This window comes from Polypterus senegalus, chromosome 4 (genome assembly GCF_016835505.1).
Source record: "Polypterus senegalus isolate Bchr_013 chromosome 4, ASM1683550v1, whole genome shotgun sequence".
Lineage (NCBI taxonomy): Eukaryota > Metazoa > Chordata > Cladistia > Polypteriformes > Polypteridae > Polypterus > Polypterus senegalus.
In genome coordinates this window covers 229140230-229155848 of record NC_053157.1, presented here as the reverse complement: position 1 = coordinate 229155848, position 15619 = coordinate 229140230, and the positions used below count along the sequence as shown (strand labels likewise).

At 39.8% G+C, this 15619-nt stretch overlaps 1 protein-coding gene across 1 annotated transcript in view; it reads left to right on the top strand.

The window, feature by feature from the left end:
- Positions 1-5510: 5510 nt before the first annotated feature.
- The window catches only part of LOC120528881 (zinc finger protein 585A-like), a 65705-nt gene continuing 55596 nt past the window's right edge, over positions 5511-15619 (top strand). The window contains exon 1 of the mRNA XM_039752958.1: positions 5511-5675. The gene's annotated coding sequence lies outside the window, so the exon portion shown is untranslated. The remainder of the gene's footprint in view (positions 5676-15619) is intronic.

The following is a 15619-nucleotide window of genomic DNA, read 5'->3' as shown; positions in this document are numbered from 1 at the left end:
ACTGAAGTGCTTTTTTGGTGTTAAAGTGGTAATACGTAGTATCATTGAGTTGTTAATGGAAAATGGATTTCAATTTAAAAAAAAAAAATGAAACTTGTACACATTTTTATCACAGCATTATAATGTACTTTACTTGATACCCTTTGAGACAAGGCTAAAACTCTGCCTTTATCACATGTTTCATGTTGAGTCTTAGAAAGTTGTTTATTTATTTATTTATTTATTTTTAAATAGAATAAAAACACAGGTAAATGCTTGTATAGCTCTAGGTTGTCAGGCAACTTTGTACAAATATTATGTCCCTAGTAAAATACATTAGAGTCGCAGCAGAGAAGAAGTATGTTGAAGAAGTTATGGAAAAGAAAAGGAAACATTTTAAAAATAACGTAACATGTTTGTCGATGTTATTGCTGTAGGTTTATTTTAGTATTGAGAGTGTATTTGATGATTGTAAAGAGTTTAATTTATGATTGTAAATGTCATGTATGAGAAATGCACATTTTTAGGATGTAAGGATCTCTTTGTAAACAACGTTTGCAGTTCTGCCCTCAGGCTGTAAAATGACCAAGTTGTCTGCTGATCTTACTCTTGAGCATGCAATGTACATGTGGCCATGTGAGAAGCAATCTTGTGTCAAGTCAGTGGTGACCTTTTTATAGTCTGGCCCTGTGACTTATTTATTGTCATAGCGAAGCAGAGCCTTATTAGAAATTTGAATTTGAATGGGAGGTCAAAGGACATGAGAGGAATGCAAGGAATATATCCAGTCTCCTCTGAGCCAGATCCAGTGAAGACAGTTGCCTCAATGAGGTTCATATGCAGAGATTTGATCTGAAACCCGGTGCTGTTACACAGTTTTGGTGGTTGTAAGTTTTGTAGTAGCATAATTGGTGTGCTGACCTTCAAAAGTAAAGTATGCCAAGGCATGCCCAGAGGATTAAGAGTGTGAAGAAACTAAATGAAATGGCAGGAGTAACCAGCAGGAAGGTGTGAAGCAAGTTGAACAATAACAGGCTTGAAGCAGTGGATTAAAGAAGAAAGAAGAAGCAGTGAGCATGACAAACAGCTGAGGAAAGTAAGGATGCGAGTGAGGAGGCACATGAGCGTGGGATGTCGTTAATGTATATAGGCAGGGAGCCAACCACGAGTATGTGTGCCGACAGCAGGCATGCGGAAAAAGGAAGGGGGCAGCCCTTGTGTGTCTCTGCCGTGAAATAAATCCTCTGTCTACAGAATTAAGGAACGAAACCGCCAAAAGGAGAGGTCATGTCCAAAAGTTCCTTGCGGCATAATGGTGAGAACCGCCAAAAAGAAGACGTTATTTTTGAAAGTTAATTACAGGTTACGGGTTGAAATGAAACATACTTAACAACTGTAAGTACAGTGTAAAGGATTAGCATAGGAAATCTGGGCTTCCTATATTGGAAGTCGCAGAAATAGTGAGGAGGGGTTTCCCCTATCTATATATACAATTTAGGGGGTACACCCATTTCCCCCCTTGGGTGTTGCAATAGGATATGAAACATAACTAACATTTGTAAGCACACTACAAGGAATGAGCACACGACATTTCAGCTTCCCACCTTTATGGAGAGTGGGAGAATTAGTGAGGAGTCAGTGAGGGCTTTGACTTTTATATGTATTGATATACAGTGCATCCGGAAAGTGTTCACAGCGCATCACTTTTTCCACATTTTGTTATGTTACAGCCTTATTCCAAAATAGTTTAAATTCATTTTTTTCCTCAGAATTCTACACACAACACCCCATAATGACAACGTGAAAAAAGTTTATTTGAGATTTTTGCAAATTTATTAAAAATAAAAAAATTGAAAAAGCACATGTATGTAAGTATTCACAGCCTTTGCCATGAAGCTCAAAATTGAGCTCAGGTGCATCCTGTTTCCCCTGATCATCCTTGAGATGTTTCTTCAGCTTAATTGGAGTCCACCTGTGGTAAATTCAGTTGATTGGACATGATTTGGAAAGGCACACACCTGTGTATATAAGGTCCCACAGTTGACAGTTCATGTCAGAGCACAAACCAAGCATGAAGTCAAAGGAATTGTCTGTAGACTTCCGAGACAGGATTGTCTCGAGGCACAAATCTGGGGAAGGATACAGAAAAATTTCTGCTGCTTTGAAGGTCCCAATGAGCACAGTGGCCTCCATCATCTGTAAGTGGAAGAAGTTTGAAACCACCAGGACTCTTCATAGGGCTGGCTGGCCATCTGAACTGTGCTATCGGGGGAGAAGGGCCTTAGTCAAGGAGGTGACCAAGAACCCGATGTTTACTCTGTCAGAGCGCCAGAGGTCATCTGTGGAGAGAGGAGAATCTTCCAGAAGGACAACCATTTCTGCAGCAATCCACCAATCAGGCCTGTATGGTAGAGTGGCCAGACGGAAGCCACTCCTTAGTAAAAGGCACATGGCAGCCCGCCTGGAGTTTGCCAATAGGTACCTGAAGGACTTTCAGACCATGAGAAACAAAATTCTCTGGTCTGATTAAACAAAGATTGAACTCTTTGGTGTGAATGCCAGGCGTCACGTTTGGAGGAAACCAGGCACCACTCATCACCAGGCCAATACCATCCCTACAGTGAAGCATGGTGGTGGCAGCATCATGCTGTGGGGATGTTTTTCAGCGGCAGGAACTGGGAGACTAGTCAGGATAAAGTGAAAGATGACTGCAGCAATGTACAGAGACATCCTGGATGAAAACCTGCTCCAGAGCGCTCTTGACCACAGACTGGGGCGACGGTTCATCTTTCAGCAGGACAACGACCCTAAGCACACAGACAAGATTTTAAAGGAGTGGCTTCAGGACAACTCTGTGAATGTCCTTGAGTGGCCCAGCCAGAGCCCAGACTTGAATCCGATTGAATATCTCTGGAGAGATCTTAAAATGGCTGTGCATCAACGCTTCCCATCCAACCTGATGGAGATTGAGAGCAATGGGCGAAACTGGCCAAGGATAGGTGTGCCAAGCTTGTGGCATCATATTCAAAAATACTTGAGGCTGGAATTGCTGCCAAAGGTGCATCGACAAAGTATTGAGCAAAGGCTGTGAATACTTATGTACTTGTGATTTCTCAGTTTTTTTTGTTTTTAATAAATTTGCAAAAACCTCAAGTAAACTTTTTTTCATGTTGTCATTATGGGGTGTTGTGTGTAGAATTCTGAGGAAAAAAATGAATTTAATCCATTTTGGAATAAGGCTGTAACATAGCAAAATGTGGAAAAAGTGATGCGTTGTGAATACCTTTTGGATGCACTGTATATATATAGTAAAAGAAACAGCTGGACACACAACAAAGGTTTGGGACAGCCACCCATATAGTTTCCCTGGCTGCATAAGGCTTTAAAGTAGAGTACAATGTGTACTGGTTAGAGTCCAAAACAGAACTGTTTAAGTATGTAGGATGAGGGATTTTTTATAGTGATGACCTTGGGGCTGGGACAGGAACTGCCTTTCCCAAGGTTTCTTCCTTTTTTTCCCTTCAAGGGTTTTTTTTGCGAGTTTTTTCTTGTCTATTTAGAAAGTCAAGGCTGGGGGGCTGTCAAGAGGCAGGGCCTGTTAAAGCCCATTGTGGCACTTCTTGTGTGATTTTGGGCTATACAAAAAATAAATTGTATTGTATTGTATTGTAAGTGACGTCCTCGGGGCTGGTATAGGAAGGATTTTTCATGTTTGGTCTGCAGAGAGAAAAGAGAGAGGTTCAGTTCACCCCTCTGCTCCCTGGCCTGGTGTGTAATTTTTGAAATACACTATGTTTTTTGGGATGTGGCAAGTGATCGGAAAAACATCCACGCACATCATGCACACATCATATTAGTATTCTGCCCAGTATTCTGAAGCTCTGGTGCAGAAAGTGCCGATACCTGTCCCAGAGTTACTGTGGTTGTTCTTAATCCAGTGGTGTCCCCTGCCTTGCTCACAGTGCTGGGGTTGTACCTGCCCAATCAGCAGAGGTGTCTCCTCTTATTAATGATTTTTATGAATGAAAAAAACTGTGATTACGATTCTTACCCAGGTTAGTTATTCAGAGTTGGTGGTAACACAACGTTATGTTAGGCGGGAGCTTAGATGTATACATTGTGATGGATGGCCGGCCATTTATCCCAGCCAATACCCCCAAGCCGCCAGGTGGAGCCCTCCTTGCAGTATGGAGGTCCCCAGAAGACCAGCAGAGCATCATGGACATTGTAGTTTGTATACGGAGCCCTGCTGGGTGCCATGGGGGCCACTAGGGGATGCTGCAGGGAGGAATAACGGGTATTTTCCCTACGCCCCAGAAGCACACGTGGACAAGAGGAATGACGTGCTTCCGGGGTGAAGAAAAGGACTTGTACCTGACTGATTGAGAGTCACATGGACTGGGGATTGGGAACACTTCTGGGTCAGGCTATATAAAAGGACTACGGGAGCTCCCAGATGGTGAGCTGAGCTGGGTGGAAGAGTGGCAACGCATCTGGGAGCCGGAGGATTACTTTATTGTTAGTAATTGTGATTTGTATGAATATAGTGGAGGAGAGGGTGCTTTGTGCACTGTGGCATTTGAATAAAGTCAATTTGTGGACTTTTACCTGGTGTCTGGAGTCGTGGACAGGGGTTCAGGGGCACGAGAGCGCCCCCTATCTGTCACAACGTGCAAAGCCGTTAATGTACATCTTTGATAATTATGCAGCATAGAGAATACTTTTTACAATATATTTCATCTCTCTCTCTCTCTGACAGTCTCATTATTAAAAAACAAACAAACAATAATACCATTTTATTATATAACAAACACATTTTCCATTTCCAATTCTTAATCGGCTTGTTCCTGCCTTGCACCCTGTATTGGCTGGGATTGGCTCCAGCAGACCCCCGTGACCTTGTAATTAGGATATAGCGGGTTGGATAATGGATGGATGGAATTCTTAACCGAAATTGTCATCCCTCCACAACATTGGACCAAATATGCATATAACAAGCCATATCAAAAAGGCCTCCTTTGAACTTATGCCATTTACAGACTTTGCCTGAACATTCTCTACCTCACACGTAATCTTCCCCACACCATCATCCACTTCAAATCCTTTAAAGATATTTTTATACTATGCCTATGTACACACTAAGGCGTTGAAAACCTTTAACTCATTCATGTTTGGCTTGTTGTATTTTTGCGCTGTTCTTTGGTTAACACCTGTGTGTCTTCTGAGTAAAAGATCGATTTCGTTGACGTCCGTAGTGCCAACTATACGAGCTATCTCTTTAGTATTGCGTTTTATGGGTTAAAGCGCCAGCGTCTCTGCCGTTCGTTGAATGTAGACCCCCCCCCGAAAAGCAAATGGCTTTTAAAATTTGGTTTGGGCAACAAGTTGCCAACGACACAACTCTGTAGTAGAGAGCGCCGGGAAAATATGTCTTTAGCAGAAGTGACATGTGCTCCCGCCATCCGGTAGGTGACAGCAAATCTCCTATTGGTGTAATCTATTCGAAAACAAAAATCCAACAGGAAAGACTTCGCACCGCCCACTTGTATAGTGAGCGCGCAGAGATTCTTTGATCAGAGGGATTTAAAGAACACGAATGGGAGGTTGATTGAATAATGTACTACTCGACTGTCTTTTACAAAAGACCATTTTAACATCGTCACTCCCGTTTTACAGAAGAACATCTTATAGAAGAGGTACGTGTTATTGATTCTTTCAACCAAAGGAATGTACCAGAATCATGTGGCCTCAGAACAGATCAGTGCCGGGAAAAGGAGTAATGGGGGCAACGAGTGAGGAACGGAGACGAGCAGGGAGATCGCAGAGCGGGTTAGAGTTCCTTCAAGACACAGAGAGGCGAATGTGCTGTCCAAGTTAGGAAAAGAGGAGGACAGCGGGCGGGAGTCTTTATAAAGATCAGGGGTGGATAGCTGGGAGAAACGGGGCTGACGATTTGGTGCGATGGAGGAGGGGATATTTTGCTGACAGATCAAGAGAAAACGGAGCAGGAGCCTCAAATAGCACGGGCGATGAGGGGAAATAAGTGCGAGTCCTGGTGAAATAGGCCGAAAACCGAGCATTTGCGAGCGCCCCAATGGAAATGCAACCGAGACGCCGTGACTGCAATTGTGAATATAATTGTTATTATAAACTAGCGGTACTCTCAATGATGTGTATCACTATATTCCCACCGCAAGTAGGAATTTTCTGCTGCTGAAAACAATACCATTCTGACAGAAGGGTTACTGGAAAATTAACGAGTCGACATTAATCTCCAACGAATATACGCTACCTCATTTTATCAGAAAACGCATGGGTGAATGTCCTGTATATGACCAGTGGCGTTTTTGGCATAAAAACTGTGGTGCGGCCATGCCAAACGTTTCCCATATGTGTTCAGACTTCTCTAACCTTGAAATTCCATCCATTTGCATTGCCAGTTTATTCAGGGTAGCGTTTGAGGGAACATAGCCAGACGCCGCATTCACTGTGTTGCCCAGTCGACACGATACGTCAGGGCATCCGCCATATTGCGAGTGGCAAAAAAGCCATTTAACCTAATGCAGGTAGACGTGGAAACCGGGTTTTCCGATTAAAAAACAGTATCGTTTACATAGAACAGATTTTGGCGAAACCTTTAAAAGCAATTATTTATATCCATTTATACACTGATAATGGCAATTATTAAATAATAATAATTATTATTATTAAATACTTCCTCCCTTATAAGTAACATTTCTCGGACTGCCTTCTTCCATCTCCAAAACATTTCTAGACTCCGTCCTGTTCTTACGCAACACAGTACTGAAGTATCAGTTAATGCCCAAGTCACCTCACGTATAGATTACTGTAATTCTGTTCTATCTGGCATCCCACAAAAACGTATCCATCGCTTACAACATCTTCAAAATTCTGCTGCCAGGATAATAACCTGTTCTAAATCCACTGAACATATTACATCTATTCTTTCTCAACTTCACTGGCTCCCTGTTCACTACTGAATACATTACACAATACCGCTCTGAACATTTAAAGCTCTCCACAGTCTCACTCCCCCCTACCTCACTGATCTCCTCAAGACTTACACTGCCACACGCTCACTCAGACCCTGTAATTTGAGAGTATTCAGTCTGGCAATATGGTGCAGCCTTAGTTGGTGGAAGACAGACACAACTAAAGACATGAGCATAAAATGATGGTTGTCAATTTCAAACTGTGTTTCCTCGATGTGCTCCTTCAGGATAAACACATCATCTGTACCAATCTCAGCCTGAATCATACTGATTGATCAAAGATACACTGACTGCTTGCCCTAATGTCGACTGTCAGATAACATGCTCAGCTACTTTGACCACCTTGACTGGACCCTCAGAGGGAATCATCAAACCTCCTTTGTTTTTTTAATGTGAGCAAATGATAGCTTTGATCATATGATGCCGGTACAGCATCTGTTACCAAACTAGCACAGCACACATTACATGATAGCTTTCTCAAAATCCCATCTAAGGGCTACCTCCTACTGCTTCCTGAGGTGGATTTCTTTGGGAAACCTTCAGAGTTTGAGAAATGTTAACAGCTGACAACAATCTACGTAGTTAATGACTAAATACATTTAGCCAAAACATTGTTCGGACGCTCACTTGATGCTGCTCACAAAACAGGATTTTCTAATGGCCAGATATAACCAAAACAATTGTTCATCCTTACCTATGAAATGTAATCCCTCGGGATTTGGTTTGGAGCATAAAGTAGTTTGCACAATCCCAAGCAGCACATGCATGACGCATCTTTATCCATTACTTCACTCCACAGCAGTGCCACTCGCAATATGGCAACGACGTTGACGTATGATGCTCCTGCTCATGCGGCGTCTAGTAATTTCATGTCTATGGGAGGGAAAGTAAACCCTGTCCCAGCATACATAGGGTGCAAGGCAATAGCAGGGTTTAAGCAACACCCTCACATACAATGGACAATTTAACAAGACCGATTCTCCTGAATTGCATGTCTTTCAACTGTGAGTGGAAACCCACATGAATATGGGTAGAACATGCAAAATCCATTCAGGGAACTGCAACGACATGAACCGCAATTGCGTTGTTGCCACTATGATGGTCATGTTAACATTGACTTACCTAATTCATCATGTCTTTCCCTCTTTTGCTAATGATTAGGACACATTTGAGTTTACATATCCTCCACATCACCAAAAAAATCTCTCTTCAGATTATTGTGATTGTCATCATCTGACAAAATAGAGCCATAGAAATTTAAATGCTAAGTAAAGTAAAAGGTTTGCGACCATCTGGTGCTCAGGAAAATATCTTAGCTGTGAACTACATAAATTGAAACAGCAACACCTAAAATATGAAGTCAAATGGCTTTGTGATAACAAATAATAATATGGAGAGAACATGCAAATGACACACATGGCACAACCCAAATAGTACACTGCACACTCAGTAGCAGCGCTCACTACTGTGTGGCATGGTGTTTACTAGTCAGGCTACACAGATAAATGAAAATTTGCTATGGGAGCACATGTTGTTATTGTTTGGTTCCCAATGCTGTCACGATAGATTCTGTGTGTCCCTAATCCAGAACTGAGAATGTTATGATATCAGAATAAAAGTGTACTCTTTCCAGTGAATTCTCAAGCATATAATATTAGATTAGACACCCTACCTTTTATCATTGCAGAACAGTTTAAATACATAGGGGTAAACATCACAAGTAAACATAAAGCTCTTTATCAACAAAATTTAAATGTCTGCATGGAAAAAATTAAACAAGACTTGCATAGATGGTCAACCCTTCATCTCACACTAGCTGGAAGAATTAACACTGTTAAGATGAATATACTTCCTAAGCTCCTTTTTTATTTCAAAACATTCCAATATACATTACTAAATCATTCTTTAAGCAATTAGATTCAACAATAACCTCATTTAATTGGAATTCAAAACATCCACGCATCCAAAGAGCGAGCCTACAAAGACAAAAGGCAGAAGGTGGCATGACTCTACCTAACTTCCAGTTTTATTACTGGGTGGCAAATATACAGGCGATAAGAACCTGGACACAAATAGAAGAACATACACAGGCATGGACCGCAATAGAAGTAAAATCCTGCAGTACTTCTTTGTATTCCTTGCTCTGTGCTCCAATGAACACACGTTATCGGCAATACACTAATAACCCAATTGTGCTCCACTCACTTAGAATCTGGAACCAATGTAGAAAGCATTTTAAGGCGGAGAAGCTTCTATCTGTGGCACCCCTGCAAGAGAACCACCTCTTTCAACCTTCACAAACATATGCAGTTTTTAATATCTGGAAAAAATTGGAATTAACTTGCTTAGAGAACTTTATATAGACAACGTCTTTGCATCCTATGAACAATTACATTCCAAATTTAACATTCCAGCTACACATTTCTTTCACTATCTTCAAATCAGGAACTTTGTTAAACAGAACCTTCCAGATTTTCCTCATCTTGCACCCTCATCCACGCTGGAAAAAATATTGCTCAATCTCAAGGAATTAGACTCCATCTCTACAATATATAAAATCATTTTATAATCTCTTCCTTTCAAAGATCCAAGAGGACACTGGGAAAAAGATCTCTCAATTAATATATCAGAAAAGGACTGGAAAGTAGCAATGCAGAGAATTCACTCGAGCTCCATATGCGCAAAGCATACAATTATACAACTCAAAATTATATATCGAGCACATCTGTCTCGACTAAAACTCTCCAAAATGTTTCCAGGGCACGATCCAACCTGTGAACGTTGCAACCAAGTCCCAGCCTCACTGGGTCACATGTTCTGGGCCTGTACCAAATTAGCATTATTTTGGATAAAAATGTTTAAAAACCTCTCAGACAGCCTTGGACTCACAATCCCTCCTAACACATTAACAGCTGTGTTTGGGGTTCTTCCAGAGGGGTTTAAAGTGGAGAAAGACAAACAAATTGTGATTGCATTCACTACACTGTTGGCACGCAGACTTATTCTGATAAACTGGAAGAACCCAAACTCTCCTCTTTTAAGTCCGTGGGAAACCGATGTGTTATATTATTTGAAATTGGAAAAAATCAAATACTCAGTTAGAGGATCTGTACAGACTTTTTTGAAAACATGGCAGGATCTAATCAGTAATATTTTAAAATAAGTTTATTAAGCACAGAGAATTTATTAATTTAAGTATTTTTACAAGCCTTAAATTTTACACCGTTTGGCTTGCTCTCTCTCTCAGGGGTGGGGATCGATCTGTTCTTAACATAATTCTTTTTTTTTGTAAAAACTTGATTGCTATGTATTGATTGTAATAAAATTAATAAATTTAAAAAAAAAATAAAAATAAAGTGGAGAAAGACAAACAAATTGTGATTGCATTCACTACACTCTTGGCACGCAGACTTATTCTGATAAACTGGAAGAACCCAAACTCTCCTCTTTTAAGTCAGTGGGAAACCGATGTGTTATACTATTTGAAATTGGAAAAAATCAAATACTCAGTTAGAGGATCCGTACAGACTTTTTTCAAAACATGGCAGGATCTAATCAGTAACATTTTAAAATAAGTTTATAAAGCACAGAGAATTTATTAATTTAGGTATGTTTACAAGCTTTAAATTTTACGCCGTTTGGCTTGCTCTCTCTCAGGAGTGGGGATCAATCTTTTCTTAACATAATTCTTTTTTTTGTAAAAACTTGATTGCTATGTATGGATTGTAATAAAATGAATAAAAAAAAAAGATTATTGTGATTGTCATCATCTGACAAAATAGAGCCATAGAAATTTAAATGCTAAGTAAAGTAAAAGGTTTGCGACCATCTGGTGCTCAGGAAAATCTCTTAGCTGTGAACTACATAAATTGAAACAGCAACACCTAAAATATGAAGTCAAATGGCTTTGTGATAACAAATAATAATATGGAGAGAACATGCAAAGGACACACATGGCACAACCCAAATAGTACACTGAACACTCAGTAGCAGCGCTCACTACTGTGTGGCATGGTGTTTACTAGTCAGGCTACACAAATAAATGAAAATTTGCTATGGGAGCACATGTTGTTATTGTTTGGTTCCCAATGCTGTCACGATAGATTCTGTGTGTCCCTAATCCAGAACTGAGAATGTTATGATATCAGATACACAAGCAATGAAAACAACACAGCAAACATGAAAATGCAGCCCAGAAGCAAAATCTCATCATTTTTTTTCTTATTTGGTTATCTGTCATACTTATGCTGGCTTTGCTCTGGTGTTACCTCCATTTCTTCAACTTGTATATTTTCCCATGTTTTCTCCACGTCAGGAACATTCCTGGTAAATGTTTAACAGATAAATCATTGTGGCTCGAATTCAGCTTTTTTTTCTAATTTTCTTCATGAAGTAAATTTGCACTTTCAGTGGAATGAGAAAGTATTTAGACCCTTTCTGCAAACTTTATCATGCTGTAGATTTCATTTTAAATGAATAAACTAGCCATTTTTGCCCTTAAGTCTAAAGACAATAAGTCTTAATGACAAAGTCAAAACATGTTTTCAGAAACATTTGCAAATTTATAAAAACAAAAACTGAAATTTCTCATTCATATAAGTTCTCAGACTCTTCATTCAGTACTTTGTGAAAACCTTTTGGCAGCGATTCCAGCTTTAAGTCTTTTTGGTTCGTCTCTACAAGTTTTACACACCTGGGTTTTGCCTGTTTCTCCCACTCTTCATGGCAGATCCTTTCTAGCTTTGTTAGATTGGATGGGGAGTGTCTGTTAACAGATGTTCTGTGCGCTATAATTCTGGGATTCGGCTAAGCACAGTCAGACACTCATCCTGAAGCCATCCAGTGCATGGAGTTATGCCCACAGATTATTTTTTTTTCTCACTCGGCTAGTGAGTTGTTTTCTCATTCTCTTAGAATTCTTTAAACTGTTATGTCTTTTACTCAAGAGGCATAGCTACTCAATCATAAATGTTTGATTGATAGAGTAATCTGCAGTGGGCTGGCACCCTGCCTGGGGTTTGTTTCCTGCCTTGTGCTCTGTGTTGGCTGGGATTGGCTCCAACAGACCCCCGTGACTCTGTAGTTAGGATATAGTGGGTTGGATAATGGATAGATGGATGGATGACAGAGTGATGCTGAGATTCTTCCATGTTAGCAGAGGACCTCTGAAACTTTTTAACAGTGACTATTGGATTGTTTGTCACCTCCCTCACCAAGGGCTTTAATGTCCAGATAGTCAGTTTGGCCAAATGGTGTTTCCAAACATCTGTGTTTCACTCGAGAGACACTCAAAACTTTAGGAATGGTTTTATTTCCCTCGCCCTGATTGACACCTCACCACAGTTCGATCATGTTAGTCTAGAGAGAGTTCCTTGGATTTCATGACTTGGTTTTTGTCCTGACATGCAGTGTGAATTGTGGAAATTTCTTTACACAGGTACACATTTGCCTTTCTCAACAATGTCTAACCCAGGTTGCCAAAGGTGGACTCCAATCAAGTTCTAGAAACATCTCAAGGAGAATTAAAGCAAACACAATAATGGTTGGGTGCATAGTAAGTGCTACAGGAAAGCGCCTGAATGCTTGTATGAATGAGAGATTTCAGTTTTTGATTTTTAATACATTTTCAAACTTTTCTGAAAGCATGTTTTCACTTTGGCCTTATAGCTTACTGAATATTTATTGATGGATAAATATGACAAATGTATGCATTTAAAATGAAATCTACAACACAATAAAGTCTACAGAATATAAAAGGGTCTGGGAACTTTCTGAATCAACTGCATTCCTCCCTCCCCAACCCCTTTTATTGCTGTTATGTGCCTTTTGTGGGATAGTAGGACATATTTAATTTGTGGTATGTTTGGGGTATTTAAAAAGTTTCAAGTGTCAGTGATGTTTTATTTACACTGTGAAAAAGCAGGTTTAAGTTTGACCATCACAAACTCGCAAAAAAAAAAAAAAACATAGAGGATTTCTAACCTGATTTTCAAGTTTCTGCTCATGTATACATATTACAATGCAATTCTTACTGGTATGTTTCCCCCAGTCCAGTGACAGCAGTTTAATGCAAACAATGACAATGAAGGCACCACAGGGTGACAGATTAAATAAGATATTTCAATATACTTACTGATATAAGAAGTAATTTTAACCACTTTAACTAAAGTTCTGTCTTTTTAACTTGTAGGCAGCATTTTTTTAATAATAAAACCATTTGCTACACAGCTTCAGTGACCAGGGGCCTCATGTATAAACAGTGTATATGCACAAAAATGTTTGCATAATCCTGTTTCAACTTTCAAATCGCGATGTATAAAACCTGAACTTGACGAAAAGCCACGCACATTTCCACGGTAGCTCATACCCTGGCGTTTGCAAGTTCTCCACTCGGTTTTGCAAATTGGCGGCACCCAATGCCAAAGCAGTGCTACTCTTCTTGTGTGGTTTTCCTTTCTTTTTTAGATCCACATCCCTGACATGGCTTTATAAATACACTGAAATTAACCGCATATTGTTTATTAGTTTATTGTACCTATTTGTAATTAACCTGTAACAATATAATGGTCCACGGAATGGCCAAACTATTCTAAATACCATAGCTGCTTTAGCGTTGTTACTCTCACTGCACCTTCTTTTTCTTCTTTCAGCTGCTCCCGTTAGGGGTTGCCACAGCGGATTATCTTTTTCCATATTACTCTCACTGCACCACTCGGAGCAGCTGATCAGAAATAGAATTATCGGTATTGATAGATTGATGGATAGATAGATAGATACTTTAATCCCAAAGGGAAATTCACATAATCCAGCAGTATACAGCATCAAGCACATGCTGCCTCAGCAATGCTTTCTATTTGAACTGCTTCTCACACGGCAAACGCTCCAGAGCCTTTCCTGTATGGACCTTGCGGTTCAGAAACAGTTTCATCCCAAGAACTATAAATGCACTCAATCAGTCCATCAACTGATCCTTTTAGAACTGTTTATAATTATAAGTACAATTATATCTATCTATCAATTACCTCACTGTAAACTTGCGATACAGTTATAATATTGCACAACCTGAGCTACTTTATAAAGCGCGTATTTACATATGATGACGATATCATTTTTAAGATGAAATGCAGCAAAATATGTTTATTATATTATACAGATAAAACTTTAACTACATTTAAATAATCTATATTGTTAATAATTAAACATGTGAGGACACAGTGTCGCAGCGGTAGTGAGTCACTGGCGCTCCGTTCACAGATTGTTCCTGCCTCGCACTGTATGCTTGCTGGTGCTGGCGCGACACTGGAAGGATATATGGATAGAATAATTAAACATGTACAGTACTACGAAGATATTTCAATGTTCCTTAAAAATTTTGAAGAATCGGCATTCTAAGCTTACAGATGGCTTAATGTCTCTTATAAGAGCTGATTGTGTGGTGTTTGGGTATTTAGAGAAAGAAAAGTAAGGACAGGAATTGGGGGTTAGTATGTTTGAAAGAGACAGTACGGCTGCAATAAATTATTTCATCGAAGGTTGCGCACGCAAAGCAAGCATCTTGCGTGAGACATGAACAATCACTGCGTCACCGTGTTCCCATGTTTAATAACGTGCTTTAACTCCTATCATCATGAAAATGATATCAAGTTTACATATCAGTATTTTAATTATTCAGAGAGCTGTAATATCACGAATGTAATGGATTCTGTGTCCTGTCGGAGGAAGAGAAATCCCGGAAGCAAATAGTGATTCACACACACAGAGCACATAGAAGATCAAATACAAAACAAAGCATTTAACATGCTACTTTAGTTACGATAATATTTAAGAAACTAGAAAATTCATCAATTTTAAGATGTAGTTTATGATGTTCTACTTTAATGACAAAATAAACTACGTGATTAAAGTGGAAATTTCGAGATTAAAGTTGACATTTCGTGTTTTTTTCCCCCCACTGTGTGCCTATTTTTTTTTTCTCTGTACCCTAATAAGCATTCATATGACAGTCAGACGGTGGGCTACGACTCACCTTTTCACGGCCACTTTAATATCTGACAATTTTTTTATTTCGGGCACTGTGCGACTTTATGAACGTGAGCTTTCGAGTTTCTCCGACAGTCTATGTCACTCGATCAACTTCCTTTTGTTGTTTATACCACTGTTTAAACCAACAGATAGTACGTTTTTCTTTGCCTCCACTCAGTATTCGCTGAACTTCTTCTGTTTTCCCCTGTGCTTTTGCCATTGTCTTTTAACAGAACACTGAGCTTAATGGCTATTTATATTGATTTGCATATTCAAAGAGGTGTAATTCTGGGAGGAGACGGGGTGGGGCAGCAGGCGTGTGCACGTGTGTTTTTTTTCACGCTGAACGGGATTTATGTAGTGGAAGAACGTGGAAGTGGGCAAACACACAGATTTATGCATCTGGATTTTTTTGTGTGTAAGCACATTTCCACTTTTGTGCTTACGCCATGTTATAGTGTGAATTCTACGCACGGTGTTATGCATGAGGCCCCAGGTCATTGTCGCTGTGTAGTCTCACAGGGTCTTTCTAGGTTTTTCCTGGGCATGCATGTTGAGTTAACTAGTGTAAAGAAGGGCGCTATATGGGTGCCAACCCAACACAG